This window comes from Pan troglodytes, chromosome 2 (assembly GCF_028858775.2).
Source record: "Pan troglodytes isolate AG18354 chromosome 2, NHGRI_mPanTro3-v2.0_pri, whole genome shotgun sequence".
NCBI classification, from domain to species: domain Eukaryota; kingdom Metazoa; phylum Chordata; class Mammalia; order Primates; family Hominidae; genus Pan; species Pan troglodytes.
Genome location: NC_086015.1, coordinates 106,653,767 through 106,674,656, shown reverse-complemented (window position 1 = coordinate 106,674,656; position 20,890 = coordinate 106,653,767).

Sequence of the window (20,890 nt, the reverse complement as noted above, 5' to 3'; positions counted from 1 at the left end):
CCCTAGAATTTGACAGACACTGTTAGTCACTACAGAATACAAAAATGTATGAGAAATTGTTACTTCACTAAAAAAAGGTAAAGGATTGATTAGTAGATACAGAAAATTAACCACATAATAGAAATAAAATGTGTCCAAATTAACAAGTGAGGTATGCCCATGATAATATCTAAATACTAAAGAAGGGAAACATGACTTGAGCCAATGGTTTCCAAACGGCATTAAATATACCTAGTGGATTTTAAAAATCAGAGATGCTAGGCACCAACCCAGAGTTTCTGATTTAGTGGAGCCAAAATTTCATTTTTAACAAGTTTTCTGGTGGTGTTAACATACTGGTTCAAACACCACATTTGAAAATTACTAGTATAAGGACTCTTTAAAAAGTCTCTGGAGAGCATAATTCCTGGTACTGCTTATAAATGAGTAAGAGTTCACTAGAGAAATCATAGTACAATGCTTAGCTGTCAAAGATGTTCTAAAGATGAGCTCTTAATAAAGATGTAGGAATTAAATATTTTGCATGAAGTAGTTATTCCAAGTCTTAATTTCACAGTGCGGAAACTTTGATTGAGGGAGAAACGTTATTAATATATATAGAAATAAGATAATATTCCAGTTTCAGATTTGGGTTGAAACAACAAAGGTCAGATTTCATCAAAAGGCATCAGAAAAGTTAAAAAGAATGAAGTCATTACTAATGTATTAGTAGAAAAGGGGTTATACATCTTTAAGTTGAAACAAGTTTTGGCTCCATTTAAGGCTAAATGTCAGCTTATTTTTATCTGATCAGTCTAATTAAAAAAAGGTGAACCTATGAAGGTAAGACCAATGCTAGATTTGCTAAGTGAATTTCTGTTTTTTTTTTTTTTCCTGAATTACATTTTGGAAATATTTTATTGTACAGTGCCTTATAATTAAAAACTTCTATCAGATGCTTCATTTCATTTTCTTCTTACTAACAGCCTGAAAAGATTGTTTCTCTTTCTCTCTGATAAAAATCAGAGACAAGTACCAATAAAGCCTGGATACATGGGAAAGTCATTTTGTTCTACTTTCATAAATTTCAGGTTCTCATGCTGTATATTTTTAGGTTAACAATACAATTTCATACAAAGTCTCTTTCTTATCTTGCGTTCTAGTTTACTTCTTCAGTATATAAGTAATTCCAAAAATTTGTTTAATATTACTTTTTAAAATTATTTTTACTTTTCAAATTTAAATTATGAAATAAACAAAGTGTTCCCTATTTGAATTATATTACCCTTCTATTATTTCTTTAGGCATATCTGCTTGGGAAGATTATTGGCCAAAGATGCAAGCTAATGAAATGTAAAACCTGCCATAAAGTATTACAGAGATATTTGTAAAAATGGATGAGATGATTTATTGTTTCTATCCAGTATAATCACAGTCATATCACCTTCAGAGTTCCTGAAAAATGTTCAACAAGAAGTCAAGGTCTGTTAAATATATCATCTGTTTATGGACAAAGATCATAATAAAGTAATCATGACTGTGGAATGTGGAGCCATACTTCAGTTTTGATCCCAACACCTCTTCTTAACAGCTGTATGAAGTTGAATAGGTTACTTGATTTCCTGTCTCAAAATACTCATCTATAATATTAGGATAATGATTATAATAGGACTTTTGTCCACAAGCATGTTGTCATATTAAATTTAGATCAATATATGTAAAGCATATATATAATTCATTTCTTAAGTGTTCGCTAATGTTATTGATTACATAGAAAACTCATTTAATATGGGTCACCAGCCACACAAAGAACTTACAAAACTAAAATAAGCCAAACAGCCTACTTGTGACCCTTCCCCTTGAGACCTCACTGGAATCCCAAAATAACATTCGAGTTGTGATTAAAGGTAGCTTTAAGGTAGGAAAGGGAGATTAAAGCCACAGAAGAAGCTAGAAGGAGAACAGCTATTCTTTGAAGTTTATAGTAAAGTAGCCCCAATATTTCCATCTGGGACTTTGGAGGCAGAGACAGTTCTGAAGAGGCCACATCTCTCTCTCTCTCTCTCTTTTGAATATAATTACTCCAGTATTTTGGGGGGGAAAAAAACAACTCTCCATCTGGAACAGCTTATTCATACAAGGAAACAATTAGATTCAGAAAGGATGTTTCCTCTTCAGAATTATCTCTGGCTCCAAAGGGTCAGGTTGAAAAACTAGGACTATTTTACTCTAAACCTAAAAGAACAATAGAGCCTCATTAATATCCTTAGATTTTTACCTGCCCAGTAGTTTTATTTTCCTTCTTTATTTGAAATAAGGGAAGGGACTCACGGTAAGGGTGAGTTGAAAGGAAGCAAATGATGGCTTGTGGTCATCATCTCAAAGAACACTTTAGCCCCTAAGCAAGGGAAAAGGGTGCTAGGCAAATTATAACTGGCAATGATTAGGATATGTCTGCCTGTTCTCTGGCTACAACAATATGGGCACTGATTTTCTTCAAATGCTCCTCTGGAACTTGAGCATCATTATTAGCACACCACACATGTGAACCATTCTGCACAGTGAGACATCTTGGCATTGCCCATTGAGTGCAGAGTATGATATCCTGATTACACAAAACAGTTATTATTCATTGACATAATTATCTTGTCTCTCCACTCTCTTTCAATTTCAGACAAGTTTAGGGTGACCTGACCACTGTTGCCCCATAGTCCACAAGGCAATATTAACAATTTATAAATGTTCTCATAAATAAATCTTGAAAAGAGAACACAAGTTTATAGAAAAACCTGCAATAAAGATGAGTCAGTCATGTGCATTCTAGTTTAAAAACAAAGCAAGCTAAAAACTTTGATTGCATTTTGACAAATCAAAAGGAGGGAGTTAAAGCCGTTACTTGGTTAATAATTCAGAGAGGAAAGAACCTGATCTTTGGGCCTATACGTTTCTATTACACACAAAGGTCTAAAACATAGATATGCATATTCTTTCCTAGAGCAGCCTGCAGTGGTCATTGACATGAGAAGTACTGATCTACACACTTTTTGTCCACTCTCACCACACACTTATTCCCAAACATATTTGCCTCCAATTTGCCATTCATGTTCTTTCCAAAGTCTTGAACTACCAGTGAAGTTGCATGCAGAATTTCAGGCATATTGCTAAGTTGGAATGCTTCTCTTTCATGTCAGCTTATGACCTGTTAATTGCTTAAAGGCCTGCTGACTTGGAAGATTCCCCTCAATACCATCTTTCAGGATCTTGCCAGTGTGAGGCTGTAGTGCAGCAGCAATCCATTTTTAGCTGTCACCATATATCAAATTGTCTCAACCATAAATGAGGACCAGGTTTTTATTCCACCCCCACTGGGAAGTAGATAACATCCCATAGGACCGTGGGTATATATTAAGAGAGAGGTTCAGTCAGATAGTAGTTGGTGATTTGAGGAATCTATGACTACCTCTTATAAACTTGCTTATATCCTCTGAGCCATTTCAGACCTGATACTCAATGCCACTTTTATCATACTATGGTTTACTAATATGCTTGTCTGGCTGTATGACTTGATGGACCTGATAATACATATTTCTGACTATATAATCATTTGATGTTCCTTATCAGGTGCTCAGCATTTGCTAGGGGCCAAAAACATGACAAAACCTGCTTTTCAGGTGGTAAATATATATCTGATGAATATGGCATGACATTATTCCAGAGTCTTTAGGGGTCTATGCTGCCACTCCTCTAATAGGGCTCCAGAAATTCACAGAATGCCCTATGTACCAAAAATACATGTGAGATCATGGGATCTGTCATGCCACATAGCCCAAGAAGCAGGGACAATTTGTGTAACAACCTGAATCTCTTGCAAAGCTCTCTCTTATGCTCTGGTGTCATTCAAAGCTGTTGTGCTTTCAAGACACTCAAGAAACTATTTCTGCATTATTGCCAAATCTGGTTTGTATTCTGTCTGAAATCCGAAGAGGCCTACAAGTGATGTGCATCTTTCTTAGTGATTAGCATGTATGTGGTCTTTACTTTGGAGCCTATGTCACAACATTCTGATGACACTTAAAATCTTCAGTGATATGGGATGCTGCTGAATTTGTGTTGTTTGGTTGTGCAAACGTTTTACTAGGGCATCCAGAGAACTTACCATTTCTGCTCCCAGATCCTCAGCCAACATGATGGTAACAATATTACAGATCAATGTGACTCCCAGAAAAATATCCAGATAATCAAGTTCCCTTCAGAATATATTGTCAAAAGAGTCTAATATTTAGCCATAAAAATGAAGGAAGTTTGAACGTATTCTACAACATGAATGAATCTTGAGGACATTGTCAAATAAAATAAACCAATCACCAAAAATAAACTATTATATGATTCTACTTATATGAGGTAATCAAAATCTTAGAAACACAAAGTAGAATAGTGGTTGCCAAGTGCTGGGGATAGGAGTTCATCAGGAATTGTTTTGCAAGACGAAACGTTATAAAGATTAGTTGCATAAAAATGTGAATATATGTAACACTACTGAACTATACATTTATACATTTTTAGGATGGTAAATTTTATTATGTGTTTTTTTTAACCACGAGTAAACATAATTTTAAAGGAAGGATGGAAGTCCTTTCTATCTATGACTCAAAACTTAAAGCACAGAATAAAAGATTGATAATTTTGACTATATTTTAAAAAATATTCTGCATGACAAAACATGCACATACACAAGTATAGTCCACAGACAAAACATAAACTGGGAAAAATATTTTCAATTCATATCTTAGACAAAAGACTCATACCCCAAATATACAAATGGCTTAGAGAAATTGAGAAAAAATGACCAAGAACCCAATAGAAGAAAAAGGTAAAAATCATAACAGTTAGGTCACAGAAAGAGAACTGCAAATAGCCACAAACATATGTAGATTCTCAACGTCACTAAAAATTAAAGAGATGCAATATAAAAGTACAACACGCACCTATGTAAAGGTTACAATCAAATGATACATGCACTCTATGTTGCAGCTATGAATCCAAAATGGTACAACACTTATACAGGGAATCTAGCAATCTCTTGAAAAATTGCAAATGTATTTACCTTTTAAATCACATATCCCAATACTAGAAATATATATCTTCACCTATTAAATGACCCTTGTACAAAGTTATTCATTGTAACACTGTTTGTAATAGAAAAAGAATGAAAATAGAGCACATGTTCATCAACAGGGACTGGTTAAGACACAAGAGAGTACGTCTGTATGATTCCATTTATATGAAGTGCTAAAGCATGCAAAGCAGTCTATGATAATGGAAGTAAGAATACTGGTTACCTGTGGGGGATGGTAGCCTGGGAGCAAACACAAAAGAGACTCATAAGGAACCAGAAACAGCTTAGATACTTATGTGGGTGGTGGTGACACAGTTGCATACTTACGTAAATATTGATTAAGAAGTACATTTCAGACAGATGTACTTTATTGTTAAGCTTGTACTTCAATTTTGAAAGTTTAAAAATAGGGGTAAGATAATCAGGAAAATGTAAATGAGAACCCCAACAAAACAGTCCTTTACAGTCACTAGGATGGCTACAATCACAAAGACAGTTAATAACAAGTGCTGGTGAGAATATGAAGAATTTGTATCATTTATACATTGCTACTGAGAATAAAATGGTGCAGCCACTTAGGAAATAGTCTGATCATCTTTCAAAAGATTAAACGCAGAGTTACCATATGAACCAGCAGTTCCATTTCTAGTTAAATACTCAAGAGAAAATGAAAATATACACCCACATAAAAACTTGTACATAACTGATGACAGCATTACTTATAGTAGATAAATAGTGGAAGTAACCCAAATGATCATCACGTGATGAATAAATACAATATGCTACATCATACGATGGAATATTATTAAAAATTAAAAGAAGTTAAAAACTGAAACATGCTACAACATGGAAGAAACTTGAAAACATGATGTTATCTTAAAGAAGCCAGTCACAAAGTAGCACATACTGGATGATTCCATTTAAATGAAATGTCCAGAATAGGCAAATCCACAGAGAGAAAAGTAGATAGAGTGGTAGTCAGGGGTAAAGCGATTGGGCTAAATGGAGGTCATCACTAATAGATATTGGATGTCTTTAGGCTTATAAACTTGCAATCGTTGCACAACTTTATGAATGTATTAAAAACCAACATAGGCCGGGTGCAGTGGCTCACACCTGTAATTCCAGCACTGTGGGGGGCCAAGGCGGGCAGGTCACAAGCCTAAACAAGATGGTGAAATCCCGTCTCTACTAAAAATACAAAATAGAAAAATGAGCCGTGTGTGGTGGCTTGCGCCTGTGATCCCAGCTACTCAGGAGGCTGAGGCAGGAGAATCGTTGGAACCTGGGAGGCGGAGGTTGCAGTGAGCTGCGATCACACCACTGCACTCCAGCCTGGGCAGCATAGTGAGACTCCGTCTCAAACAAAAGCCCAATGTATTGTCTATTTTAAATAGTGTGATATATAATATATGAATTATGTAATATATGAATTATGTCTCAATAAAGTTTTGCCAATTAAAAAAAGAGAGTAGGAGAGTTGATGTAGTCCTGTAGCAAGAATATGAGTGTATACTGCCTGCTGTGGTTGTTATTTTTGTGTTGATCTTTTTGTCCTTTGTAATAAAATAAACACTAATGCATTTTATTTAGTGTACTTGCCAATGAGAGGCTTGTGTGCCTTCATTAGATTGTCCAATTTTAAAAGGTCATTGATTTGGTTGAATGTCTAACAAAGTAAACAGCAATTCTGAGCACTCTTTCTCTGAAATAAACCCCACTTGATCTTCATCTCTCATTACCAAAGCGCACAATCAAGTGACTAGGGAGTTAAACTAAACTTTATACTTTAGTGATAATGACTTTTTGACCAGTGTGGCGAGCTGAATATTTTACTAAGGATAAAACTTCTGGACCTCTTAGAAGCCAGGCAAGAAATAAATATTTGGGGAATTTTTTTTGACAAACTATAGTCTATAACACTTTAGATAAATATCTACATAAAATTCATTTATGTATTTTATCATAAGTATTGTGTATGAGTATGTACATAAGTTTGTGTTATTTGAATTAACATTTCTTCCTTTTTCAGAGCTGAAAAAAAACAATAGCACATCTGTGTCATTTTCAGTCACCACATTAAAAAATGTTAATTTATTATTTTTAAATATCTGGCATGAAATATGCATATTACTAAAAAATTGAAAATCTCAAGAGGAATCCACTTTAAATGCTTTCTAGATCTTAAAACTAATGTTAAAATACTGCACATCTTCTGGAATCAATTACTTCCAAGTAAAAAAACAATTATTTTTGTCACTTTTGCCTTTTTTTAGTTTAATCTTTTTGTTCTTTAAAGTGTTCATTGAAATGAAATATGATATAAACTTTGCCATCACTTAAGAATCAAAAAATGACAAACCAGGACTGAAGAAATGCTCCTAAAAAGCTTTTGATGATAAAACATCTTTGTAATGACATGTAAATTCTAGGGATACCTGTCAGGAAAATTTTGTAATTCTCCTCTCTCCAGTCCATTTTATCTTGCCTAAGTGAAGCACAGTGTTAAGCAATTAGTTGGGTAATGTAGGAAAAAAAAAACAAAAACACCAGTTACGTATGACTGTGAATTTGACTTTGGAGGTCACAGAATGAAAGGCATTGTACAGGTAATTATTTCTTTCACTATGATGGAGCTAATGAGGGAAATAAAACGTTAAGCTTTTCTGTTTGCAAAAGGCTGACATGAGACCAGAATGTAAGGTCTTTTTCTTTCCTCTTCTTCTTCTTCTTTTTTAGGGGGGTGGTGATAGTCTTGAAATTAACCTTAATCTTTGAATATCCCCCAATTTTAGATTCCTTAATGCCCAGCTACTCAAATACTTCTAGAAGTGTCCACCATTCTTCTAATTCAGCTTCTTTTAACATCACAGTTAGAAGCAGACAGCTGACTGACAGTTCTAAAGAACCTCCTCCTCTAATTTAATATGAGATTATTCTCTTCAATGGTGCATATCACTGTGTTTAACATCAGCAAATGACATTTGTGATGCCCTTTTATACTCAGTTACAAATAGTATTCCAGGAGGACTCTGAAATACCCAAAATGTAATGAGTAAAATGCCCTGCACATTACAATAAAATAATTGTAAAAAAATGTGTATTTCCAGACATCAGTCTTGTCAAAATAGCTAAATTCTGAGATTGTTTCAACACAGGTATAAAATAAACTTAAACTAGTTGTGTGATTATCTAGATAGACAAAATTACATTAATGTATTTTTTTTACCCCACCAGTTTATATTGTTTATATTTTAAAAATATTAATTATGTATTGGTGTTACACAAAAGGCCAAAAGTTTCATTTTATGTATATTTTTCTGCTGAGGAAGCCTACATATTCCTGCATGCCAGCTAATTAACGACTAAATAAAAATTTAAGTCAAAGTATATCAACATCTTAATAATGAAAAATTCTACTTTTTCAGATTTGCCGGTTGTCATTTATATGTTCATCAATAATATTCATGTTTTAAATCTAATAATTGTCTAAAAATTCTTATTTTATTTCACCTGGTGACAACATTGGGCACTGGTAATCATTTACTTTCAAAACACTTACTTCTTTTGTTTCAGAAATTCATATCCACCTGGGTTTCCTCCTATATCTCTGACCATTTTTCTCAGTCTCCTTTGCAATTTGACAGACCTCAAGAGTTGACTTGTCCCAGGCCTCAGCCTTGGATCTCTTCTATGTGAACTCATCCACTCATACATCTGTAAACACCATCTATATGCTGATTATTCCTCCCTTTATATTGCTCCTTAATTCTAGAATCAAATATTGAACTCCCTACTTGACATTTCCCAAGGAGATTTCCAAAAGAGATCTCAGACTTAGCATGTACAAAACTGAGCTAGTCTAATATTTTCCCTGTCAGTTAATAGCAATACTATTCTTCTAGTTGTTCAGGCTAAAACATTGGTATCACATTGTTGTAATTTAGCCTGAGCAACTAGCTAAATCTCTAAGTCCACTCTGGTCAGTCAGAAATCCTATCTACTTTGCCTTTAATATATTCAGAATTCCATCACTTCTAATTAGACCACTCTCTTCAGCCTGATGGAAAACACCAGCATCTCTTACTTTCTCACTGTTCTTTTGCAGTTTATCTTCAATATAGCAACGAGAGTGTTATTCATATGTAAGTCTGATTACATACTCCTTTGGTCAAAACCTCCCAATGACATCTCATATCATGGAAAAAACAAAGCCAAAGTTCTTATTATGACCTAAAAGATCCTACATGATCTGGTTGCTGGTTACTCATCTGACTTATTTTCTTGCTGTCTTACTCTTCTTTCTCTTCACTCTGGTCTAGGCCACATTGTTTTTCTTGCTGTCCTTTATTTTCTTTCTTGTATTTGGTGAAACACTCCCCTGTGCTCTTTTACTAAAATTTCATTTAAGGTTGAAATTGAGATCATTATCCTCTTATATTCCCTTAGCTATGTATTAGATCTTGAAGAATTATTTAAGTTGGATGATGGAACTGATACACTACCTCCACCAAAGCAAATGCTACCAGGGCTTTCAGTAATCATGAGTACACAGGCAGATCAGATGTGGGAAAAACATTTAAAAAAATAGCTAGCTATTTTTGGTAGGATTGTCAAATAAATATGACTATGTGTTTTATCATTACATTCAAGTAAAAGGTTTGGGAGAAATAAAAGAAGAACAAGTCTGTGCAAATTAAAAAAAAAAAGAAACAAATACCATGAGAATATCTAGATGGCATCAAATTAGAGCCTCTGTGTCTATGTCTTTGGTTTTTATGATGTCATTTTTTATGTAACAAACAGAGAAATTTAGATGGCGTCTAGTACCTTTGTTGTAATCTTCACTGTATTTTAATGTGCTTTTTCTTATATGGACTTATTTGTACTAAATCTAAGGATCAGCAGTTAATAGCCTACCATGCTTCACATGAAAAGGATGATAAGAAATAGACATTGAGTTGTCAAGCTAAGAAACTCAACTTGTTGTCTTTATGCCTGATAACCATATAACATGTTTTTATCTTCCCACAAATGATGTCAACCCCAGATTTTAAAATTTTGCCACTGAATTATTAACTGATCTTTTAAAAAACAAAAATCATTAGAAAAATACATCCAATCAAATAAATCCACAAACTCTTCTAACTTTAAATTAATCCAATAACTTTATAAGTTAATAGAAATGTTGCAAAAGTCCTTAGGGAGTGTAGAGGGTAAAGTAGACATCTGGAACAGAAGAAGATATGGAAATACGTTTAAAGTAATTAAACACAAAAGTCTTTGTTTTCTATGTATGATTCCTTTCTCTGGCCCCACTACGTCATTTGCATCTGCATAAATTCAAGGCTTTGTAGGAGAATTTATTTATGGAGAAAAGAAAGAAACAGCTATACCAAATGAAAGTACGCCTCCACTGTTCACAGAACTGACAATGGTAACGGCCTGCCTGTAAACAGTGTTTCCTTTATAATCTTCCTCCACCCCTGAACAATTTATACAATGATTATTACTTAGCTTAAAAAAATCTATGCTTTGTTCTCACTTATAAGTGGGAGCTAAACATCCAATACTTATGGACATAAAGATTGCAACAATAGGCAGTGGGGACTACTAGAGCAGGGAGAGAGGTGTGGGGGCAAGAGTTGAAAAACTAACTGTTGGGTACTATGCTTAGCACCTGATGGTGGGAGCATTACCTCCGTATCATGCAGTATACCCAGATAACAAACTTGCACATTTACCCTCAGAATCCATAAAAGTTGAAAAAATCTATGCTTAATCTCTAATATTTAGAATAAAACAAATCATCGGCAAGTTGCATTGCATCCCAAATCAAATCTCAAAGTCCTTTTGAAGAAAAACTGCATTAGGATTCTCCTTATTCCTAATTCTAAAAATGCACACTGTGGTGTGACATGTTTATAATACTTCTCAGTGTGCCGAGGCAATTAGCTTGTAAGTTTATATCACCATTATGCAATTATATAAATTCAAACTAAGGAATATCAAAGTTTCTGCCAGACTGGTATGCATTAACCATAATGTAGGTATCTAGTTTCATCTTTTGACTTACTAATAAACTCTAGATGACAATGAAGGAAAGAGAGACATAAGAAAGGATACAAACATGGAGTCAAAGGGGCCTAAGAAAAATTTCTGCATTACAACATTTAATCTGTTAAAGCATCAAAGACATGTGGAAAATATCCCAAGAAAAATCTCTGGTGAAGGAACAAAGAAAAGAGGTCAGGGACAAGGTAGTCTTCAACTGAAGCATCTCTCAGTGGCTTTGCTGTAATGTAAGACCACCTTGGCAACAGCGAGGAACAATGGTCAATGAGAGCTCAAAGTTTATTATCAAATTTTCAATACCTTGAATCACTTTCTATCATAGCGTTTCATCTTCATTCCTAATTTTACTGATCCTGTGGCAAAATGTCAATGGTAGTTTAAGTACAATATATGTCTAGATATTTAAAACATATATATCAAAGCCAGTAAATGTTAAATAAAACATGACTCCCCCTATGGTGATATTTATGCCTCTTGAGTAGAAAAAATAAAAAATATTTCTCAAATTATTTTTATATAAGTGAAAACTATAAAAATATCAAGGACAAATGAGATTAATGAGATAATTACAGAAACTTAATGTTCTTGAGATGAACTGCTGATATTTGGTGAATATTAAAATGAGCAGATAATTGACAAATTATTATATATTAATTCAATAAAACTTGATTTACCTTTATTTCCACAAAATCGCCTTATACAGTTATAATGAAATTCTCACATTATTTGAATTATTTTAACTATAATGATTTAAATATTTTTAATATGTTCAAAGTATACAAAATGTGAGTTATTTTTATTAAATATGCAAATTAAGATCAGTGTAATTTTGGAAATTTTAATATCAGATCTGTTTTCAAATTATCTTTTCTAAAATATTGTAAGTAGTCTATTATGTTAATCAGAATATTTTAGAAAAGTAATATAAATATATATTGTAAAATCAAATAGTACCTGAGCATCGATATTTTAAATCAAAATAGTTACATAAAGTGGTACTGTTTAACCATTTACAAATTTCATTAAATTGTACAATACTTTGTGCATTTCTTGCCTTCAATGTCCTTTGATACTTCAGTATAAATAATTACATTTCATGTGTTACATCTGAACCTACATATACATGCAACTACAGACATCTACTTTCTTATTTATTTTCTATATTTGAAAGTGACATGAATTTTTAAATATTTTACAACATTCCTCAGTAATCACAAGCAACTATTATAAATACAACATTAATTCCTCTGTATCTTTGGAAATGGGAGGTGGAATATGAGAGAAAAGCAAGAAAATGATAATTGGCATTATGTTAAAAGATACTTTATTATGTAAGACAATCACAGTGATACACTTTAAGAGACAATATGACAATATAATTTGTTGCCTCACCAGAAAGCAGTGTCCATCTCTGATGTTGAGAAGCAGATACCCCCCAACCTCCTGAACAATCTGAGGCCATCACTTTTTTCACCTTAATTCCCAAATAGTGTTTATTAATCAGGAGAGCATATTCTCAGAGATATACATTGTAATGTTCTTGCAATAAGCACTGCATCCTTACAGAAAATGACATTCATAAGTTCTTTAATAAAATGTGTGTGTGTGTGTGTGTGTGTGCGTGAGTGTGTATGTTAAGATAGACATGGTCCTTTAACACGTAAGGGCCAGAGTACTGGCCTGTCTTGCCTGGGATTGAGTGATATTAAATTGTTGTCTAAGTATGTTTCCATACAAGCAATCCAAGCATCTTGTGTGAAAACTACTTTATTTATTTAAAAATGAGAATCTGCTTAGTTTACAAGGTTCTAACTCTTCAGACGGAAGAAATGAATATGTTACCATTTCTTGAAGAAAAAATAACGGTCGAAATAAGAAAGGTGATAAGTTGAAGAATGTAATTACTGAGAACATCATAGTAAGAAAATTGCATTTGTAGATAAGCATACACCAGAGGTGTATTCGTTTTCCATTGTCACTGTAATACATTTCCAGAAGTCAGTGGCTTTGGACAAATCGATTATCTATCCCACAGTTCTATAGATCAAAAATTCAACACGAATGTCCTTGGACTAAAGTCAAGGTGTCACTGGGGCTGCATTCCTTTCTGAAAGCTCTAGTAGAAAATCTATTTCCTTGCCTTTTTCAGGATGTATACGCTGCCTGTAATCCTGGGCTTGTGGCCTCTTTCTTACATCTTCAAAGATAGCAATATAGTATTTCTCTGACAATTTCTTTTTTTAAAAAAGATTAGGTAAAATTTACATGACATAAAATTAGCCATTTTGAAGTGTAGATAGAAGTAGCATTTAGCTCATTAATAAAGAATGTTTTCCAACCACCATCTCTATCAAGTATCAAAATATATTTATCAACCCAAAAGAAAACCCTATACCCATTAAACAGTCACTCTCCATTTCCCCTACACTCTCCCAGTCCCTGGAAATTGCCTATTTTCCTCCTGCCTATGGGTTTCTCTATTCCAGATGTTTAATATAGATGGAATCATATACTATATGTAATGGTTAATATTGAGTGTCAGATTGATTGGATTGAAGGATGAAACGTATTGTTCCTGGGTGTGTCTGTGAGGGTGTTGTCAAAGGAGATTAACATTTGAGTCACTGGACTGGAAGGGGCAGACCCATACTCAATATGGGTAGTCACCCTCTAATAAGCTGTCAGCCTGGCTAGAATAAAGCAGGGAGAAGAAGACGGAAAGAGCAGACTTGCTGAGTCTTACGACCTTTGTCTTTCTCTCCTGACTTCCTTGCTCCTCAGCTGGCAGATGGCCTATTGTGGGACTTCACCTTGTGATCATATGAGTCAGTACTCCTTAATAAAGTCCCTGTCATATATACATCTATCTGGTTAGTTCTGTCCCTCTAGAGAACCCTAACACATTATGTGATTTGGATCTTTTCACTTAATATAGTGTTTTTAAGATTCATCCACATTGTAGCATGTTTCAGTACTTCATTACTTTTTACAGCTGAATAATATTTCATTGTATGCATATACCACAATTTCTTTTTTAATCCATTTATTTGATGACATCTGGGTTTTCTACCTTTGGCTATCGGGAATAGTGTTTCTATGAATGTGTGTGTACAGGTATTTGAGTCTCTGTTTTTAATTTTTTGAGTATATATGTGTGAGTGGAATTTCTGGGTCATATGATAATTCGGTCTTTAATTTTTTGAAGAGCTATCGACTGTTTTTTACAGTAGTTGCACACTTTTAAATCACCATCAGCAATGGGTAAGAGTTTCCATTTCTCCACATCCTCACTGTGATGGTTAATACTGAATGCCAACTTGATCGGATTGAAGGATGCAAAGTATTGATCCTGGGTGTATCTGTCAGGGTGTTGGTAAAGAAAATTAACATTTGAGTCAGTGAGCTTGGAAAGCAGACCCACTCTTAATCTGGGTGAGCACCATCTAATCAGGTGTTAGTGTGGTCAGAATATAAAGCAGGCAGAAAAACATGAAAAGACTATACTGGCTTAGCCTCCCAGTCTACATGTCTCTCCCATGCTGGATGCTCCCTGCTCTTGAACATTGGACTCCAAGTTCTTCAGCTTTGGGACTTGGACTGGCTTCCTTGCTCCTCAGTTTGCAGAAGGCCTATTGTGGGAACTTGTGATAGTGTGAATTAATACTCCTTAATAAACTCCCCATATACATATACAGGGGAGTTTATTAAGGAGTATTAATTCATGCTATCACACTACCTATTAGTCACAGTTCTCTAGAGGGACAGAACTAATAGGATATATATATATATATACAGACACACACACATATACGTATATGAAGAGAAGTTTAGGTGAATATACATATACATACACACAAACCCCAGACCCCAGAATGGTAGATCCACTGACATGTACATGTATGTGTGTGTGTGTGTGTGTGTGTGTGTGTGTGTGTGTATATATATATATATGTATATATCTTTAAATATTTTGGATACTAGATTCTTATCAGATATAAGATGCACATATTTTCTTCCACTTTATAGGTTGTCTTTTCACTCCTTGATGTCATTTGCTGCACAAAGGTTTTTCTTTTGATAACATGGTACAGAATATACTTTTTTCTTACTCATTCTATTGGTGTCATATCTAAGAATCCATCGCAAAATCCAAGCCTAGGAAGATATATGTCAAATTTTTCTTATAAAAGTTTTATTTCTAACATTTTGATTGCTGAGCTATTTTGAGTTATTTTTATGAGGTAGGGTCCAGCTTTTCTTTTTTATGTAGATTAGCTTTTCCAATGAACATTTCCCTTGAGCATGACATTTGATCATGTTTAGAGTAAGTTTTAAAAACAAGAAGAGTGAGTTCTCCAAGTCCTAAACTTTGTTGTCCTTTTCCAATATTGTTTTTGCTATAGAGGCCCCTTGCAATTCCATGACAATTTGAGGATTTGCTTTTCCATTTTTACAAAAAGGGCCATTTGTATTTTTATAGTGATTGCAACAAATCCATAAATCACTATGTGTTGCATTGCCATATTAACAATATTAAGTCCCCTAATCCATAGATACAGAATGTCTTTTCATTTATTAATCTTCTTTAATTTTTTAAACAACATTTTGTAGTTTTCAGTGTATTAGTCTTGAATATTTTTGGTAAAATTTAGTGTTAAGAATGTCATTATTTTTGGTACCGTTGCAAGTGGAATTGTTTTTCTAATTTCAATGTTCCATTTTTTATTGCTAGTATGTACAAATACAATTGATTTTTTTGTGTTGATTTTGTATCTTGCAACTCCATTGAATGTGTTTATTATATTTAATAGTACCATTTTGTGGAATTTTTAGAATTACACACACACATGTATTTTATACATATATGTATATAAGATCATGTCTTCTGCGAATAGGGATGGTTTACCACTTGCAATAATCTGAAATAATCTTCCCTTGTTAAGGTCTTAACTTTAATCATATTTTCAAAATACATTTTTGCCATGTAGTTTACATCTTCATAAGTTCCAAGAAAAAGAATGAGGGTATTTTTGCTGGAACATTATTCTGCTTTGACCATAAGGGAAGATGGGAAAGAATAAAAACTTGGGCTGCTCATATTTTTCTTACATCTTCTTCTACTTTTCCTTAGCATCATTTATCACAGAATTTTTAAAAATTATTTTATACGGCTGGGTGCGGTGGCTCAAGCCTGTAATCCCAACACTTTGGGAGGCCGAGGTGGGCGGATCACGAGGTCGGGAGATCGAGACCATCCTGGCTAACACGGTGAAACCCCGTCTCTGCTAAAAATACAAAAAAATTAGCCAAGCGTGGTGGCGGTTGCCTGTAGTCCCAGCTGCTCCGGAGGCTGAGGCAGGAGAATGACGTGACCCGGGAGGCGGAGCTTGCAGTGTGCTGAGATGCGCCACTGGACTCCAGCCTGGGAGACAGAGCGAGACTCCGTCTCAAAAAAAAAAAAAAACTTATACATATTTATTACTTTTTGTCTCCTTTATTAGACTCCATGCTTCATGTAGGTCTTATGTATCTTGCTGCTATCTCAATGAGTAACACACAAGAAATATTCAATAATATGTTTATGAATATTGGCTGACTGATTATGAAATGGTCTCTGTAAGGACACAGTGATTCTTACATTGGTTGAATTTGTCACTTTCATGTCCTGTAAGATTTAGCAAGGGTTGTTGTTTTTATTCCTACAGTTTTCTCTTCTATCCTAGATGAAACACGGAATCAACTTAGTCATACTGTTTCTAGAATTGTCCTATGTCCTCAGCTTAGTGTTGCCAGATAAAACACAGGGTTTCCAGTTAAGTTTAAATTTCCGGTATGCCACAAATAATTTTTAGTATAAAGACATCCTATATAATACTTGGAGATGCTCATACTAAAAAATTAGTCATGGTGTATTTGAAATTTAAATTTAACTGCATGTTTTGAATTTTAATTTACTAAAACTGGGAACTCTATCTAGGTCGGACACCTAGGTTTTCTATTTTATCTTATTATAAGCCAGGGTCTATCATATAGTGAATTTTAATATCTTAGCTTCCCCCTGGTTTCTGTTTCTGAATTCCTCTGTGGTAGAAATTGGCAAACTTTATCTATAAACGTCTAGATGGCAGATATTTTAGAGTTGAGGCACTGCATGCAGTCTCTTTTGCACATTCTTCATTGTGTATTTTTTGCCCAACTTTTTAAAAATGTAAAAAATAAAAGATCTTCCCAACTTATGGATCATACAAAAACAGACTGCAACCTCACCACAAAATGTAGTTTCCTAACTCCTAACACTGGAATTATTATTAGATATAATATCAATTTCTAGAATAGAGGTCCTGGTTTATTCTTTCAGAAAACCACCTACCCTCTTTTTGGTTTGAAGACCTGATCTTAAACAATTACTGTAAAGGCCCTTTTGATATCTTCTATTGCTTGTAAAATGCCTGCTTTCTGGGATTCAAATCAGTTCTCTACTTACCTTCATCCTACAGCCCACTTTCATATTACAACCAAGGTCCTACAGCGCATCTTCATGCTACAGCCATGCCTGATTTTCTACGTGAGTGTAAGCAATCATCCATTGCCTCTGTTACTCCAACTTATCCAAGAAACGTAGCCTGAGATGGGAGTGGGCATCACAAGTTCTGTTAGATGAAAGGCATGTCATAAAATTCATGGGAATGAAGCCAGAAACTCTCTGTCTGCAATGTAGCTGTGATCTTGCAAAAGAGAGAGAGAAGGAAAAAGGGGAGGGTAGAAGCCACTTGGATTGCAGCTCAGATTCATGAATATTCAGCAGAATTGATGGGATGTCCCACAGACAAAGACTGATATGAGAGCTGTGTCTTGTCTCCCAGGAATAGACTTTAGTATTCCTGCCACCTCAGTTATTGCCAGACAGAGGCTCATGGGAAGTGTGTCCTTAACATGAAGACAATAATATTAATAAGTTTCAGGGCACAGTAGCCGGGACTATCAATCAATTAGGCTTCCTACAGTCAGAGATCTAAGAGGTACATTGTCCCATGGCTTAGGCCGGTACCACAGAATATCACAGGAAATAAACCACTGATCTTTTTCCACCCAGGAGAACAGTATACTATGTAGCTAGCTAGCTAGCTGGATAGATAGATTGATTGATAGATTAAATACATAGGTGTGTAGATAAATAAAGTATCTTTCTTTCTCACCAGAATCTCCCATCAATAACAATCTAAACAGAGCCCCTCTGTCACTAACAGAGCTGACAACTGTCTGTACCCTATTGGGACTAATGTGTGTGGCCAATCTCCTTTTCAATATACTAAGCCCTTAAAACATAGGTAAAATGGTAGACATTTTTCTGGACACTGTCATTGTGTTAGGGAAATCACCAACCCCTGAACTGATCAGAATAATTCAAAATCCTCCTCCCCAACCAGTCTCTTCTAGGCTTTGCCTGTCAGCCAAAGCCTTGTTAGTTGCAGTGACATTCTATATCTGCTTTCAAATTTTGGCCTCTCGCAGACAGTAATGTTGTGAGCTTTAATGTTCCCCTAGTTGACTTTCCAAGAGATGTTCATTTTCTAGCTTATAAAACAATAACATGTATAATTTTTTATGTATGTGGAAATGTTTTCTAAATTTCTCAATTAAAATTAGAATTTTAATATCATTATTGTTTAAGTGATTCCTATAAAACTGTTGACATATGGATTGTGACCAATATTTGTTAATAATATTACAAATAACAAATGGTTTACAAAGTATATATGTTTTTCTCTGAGGCATAATTTCTGGAAATGTTTCTGATGCTGGAGCTTGTCACATGTTAGTGTCTTGCTTTCCTTCCTCAGTCACAGGATGAGTAAGCAGAATGTGAGGCTATATAGATCACAGATACGGCACAAAACTCAGCTGGTGGAAAATGTCAGGTACATAGACGTAATCATAATGAATATAAAGTTTGCTTGTAAGGATGAGCCTAAAAAGTTGTTGCGTAATAAGCGGTGTATCCAAGCCTGAAAAGTAGTTGCAATCATCACCTATATTTTCTGTAGAAATCAAGTCCTGCATTTCTTATCTATACATGGACTATCATTAGATATATAACTCTGCTGTTCATTCATTACTTTTTTTTTTTTTCAGACAGAGCCTCACTCTGATGCCCAGGCTGGGGTGCCAGTGGCACCATCTTGGCTCACTGCAACCTGCGTCTCCTGGGTTCAAGCGATGCTCGTGCCTTAGCCTTCCGAGTAGGTGGGTTTACAGGCACGTGTCACCATGCCAGGCTAATTGTTGTGTTTTTAGTAGACATGGGGTTTCACTATGTTGGCCAGGCTGGTCGCGAACTTCTGCCTCAAGTTATCTGCCTGCCTCGGCCTCCCAAAGTGCTGCAATTACAGACATGAGCCACTGCACTCAGGCATTAACTAATGTTCAAGCAATCAAATTTATCCACATCATAAATGGGGTACCTTATGCTATTCTCTTGTTGAAAACCTCTTTTTAGTGTTGTATCTCAAAAATAATCAGTGAGGATTGGAGAATATTGGCATTAAATGCATCTTAATTGTCAAATTTCTTATTAGTCTGGTCTTGGCATCAATTCTCTCTATAGCTTCACATCTCATCTCCATGTGGTGGTATCTGAGAAAATGAAATGTCCATCTTCTCTTCATATTTTCAGCAATAAGGAGTTTCTTACTATATTTCTATTGTATTTTCCATATTGTGCTTTTTTGACTGGGAGTCTTCTCATGTCCATTCATCCATCTCAATCCTGTTTTAAAATATCAGAGAAAGAGAAAACTTTGTAGACGGTTTCTTATGGTAGCCTATCAGATGCCTTGAGAGATTGTTAATGTCCCCTCTTAAATATTTTCTTAATCAGAAAAGGTAATTCTTAGTTCTTGTTATTCCTTATGGCAATTTCTAGTCAACTCATTATTTCCATCAAAATTCTGGAATAAGTCCTGGCTTGCCCATTGGAAAGTTCTCATCTACATCAAACTATGACTCTAAGAATATAAGAATGAAACTTGTAAAATAAAAACTGATTCCAAGTGTTATCACTACTGTACTGTATACAACTGAATTTTTTGTGTGAGTGGTTAGATCATGTTGAGAATGGATGATTCTAGTCTAGACAAGAGAAGTAGTTTACCCCAAACTGCCAAAAATAGCATAGTTACAAAGGGAATCAAATCATAACTCTGGAGGGAGGCCAACGATTCAGGCCAGCTTCAAGCATTAAGATAAAATACTGCAGCAAACAAACAAAAATTTACAAAATCAGAAGCTAAAAACCTCCTGGACAAATCAGGGGAATTGAAGGTTCATCAGAACAGGGAGTTCTTCCTGAGTGTTTTTTGTGGTGCCTGTTGCAGGGCCCCAAAGCAGAACTGTGAGAAGTAAGATGTCATTTCTGAATGTGCCCCATTTGGAAGGGGCACTTATTTAATATTTACAACATTTAAAAGTTAGATGTTAACTCCATTTATGTGTAAAATTGCAGAGTAGCTAAGTTTGTACACCACGCCATAAGTCACAGATTTAATAAGCACTCAGCTACAAATCCCACAAAAATACCTGATCTTGTGTATGATGTCCTATAGGCTCTTCTGAAAATTACCAATGACAAAAAGTTAAAAGTAAAGATATAATCACAGCAATAAAGAGTCCCAAGGACATGTCAAATCTGATCAATAGATGTTAAAGGTTTTTGTGGGAAAT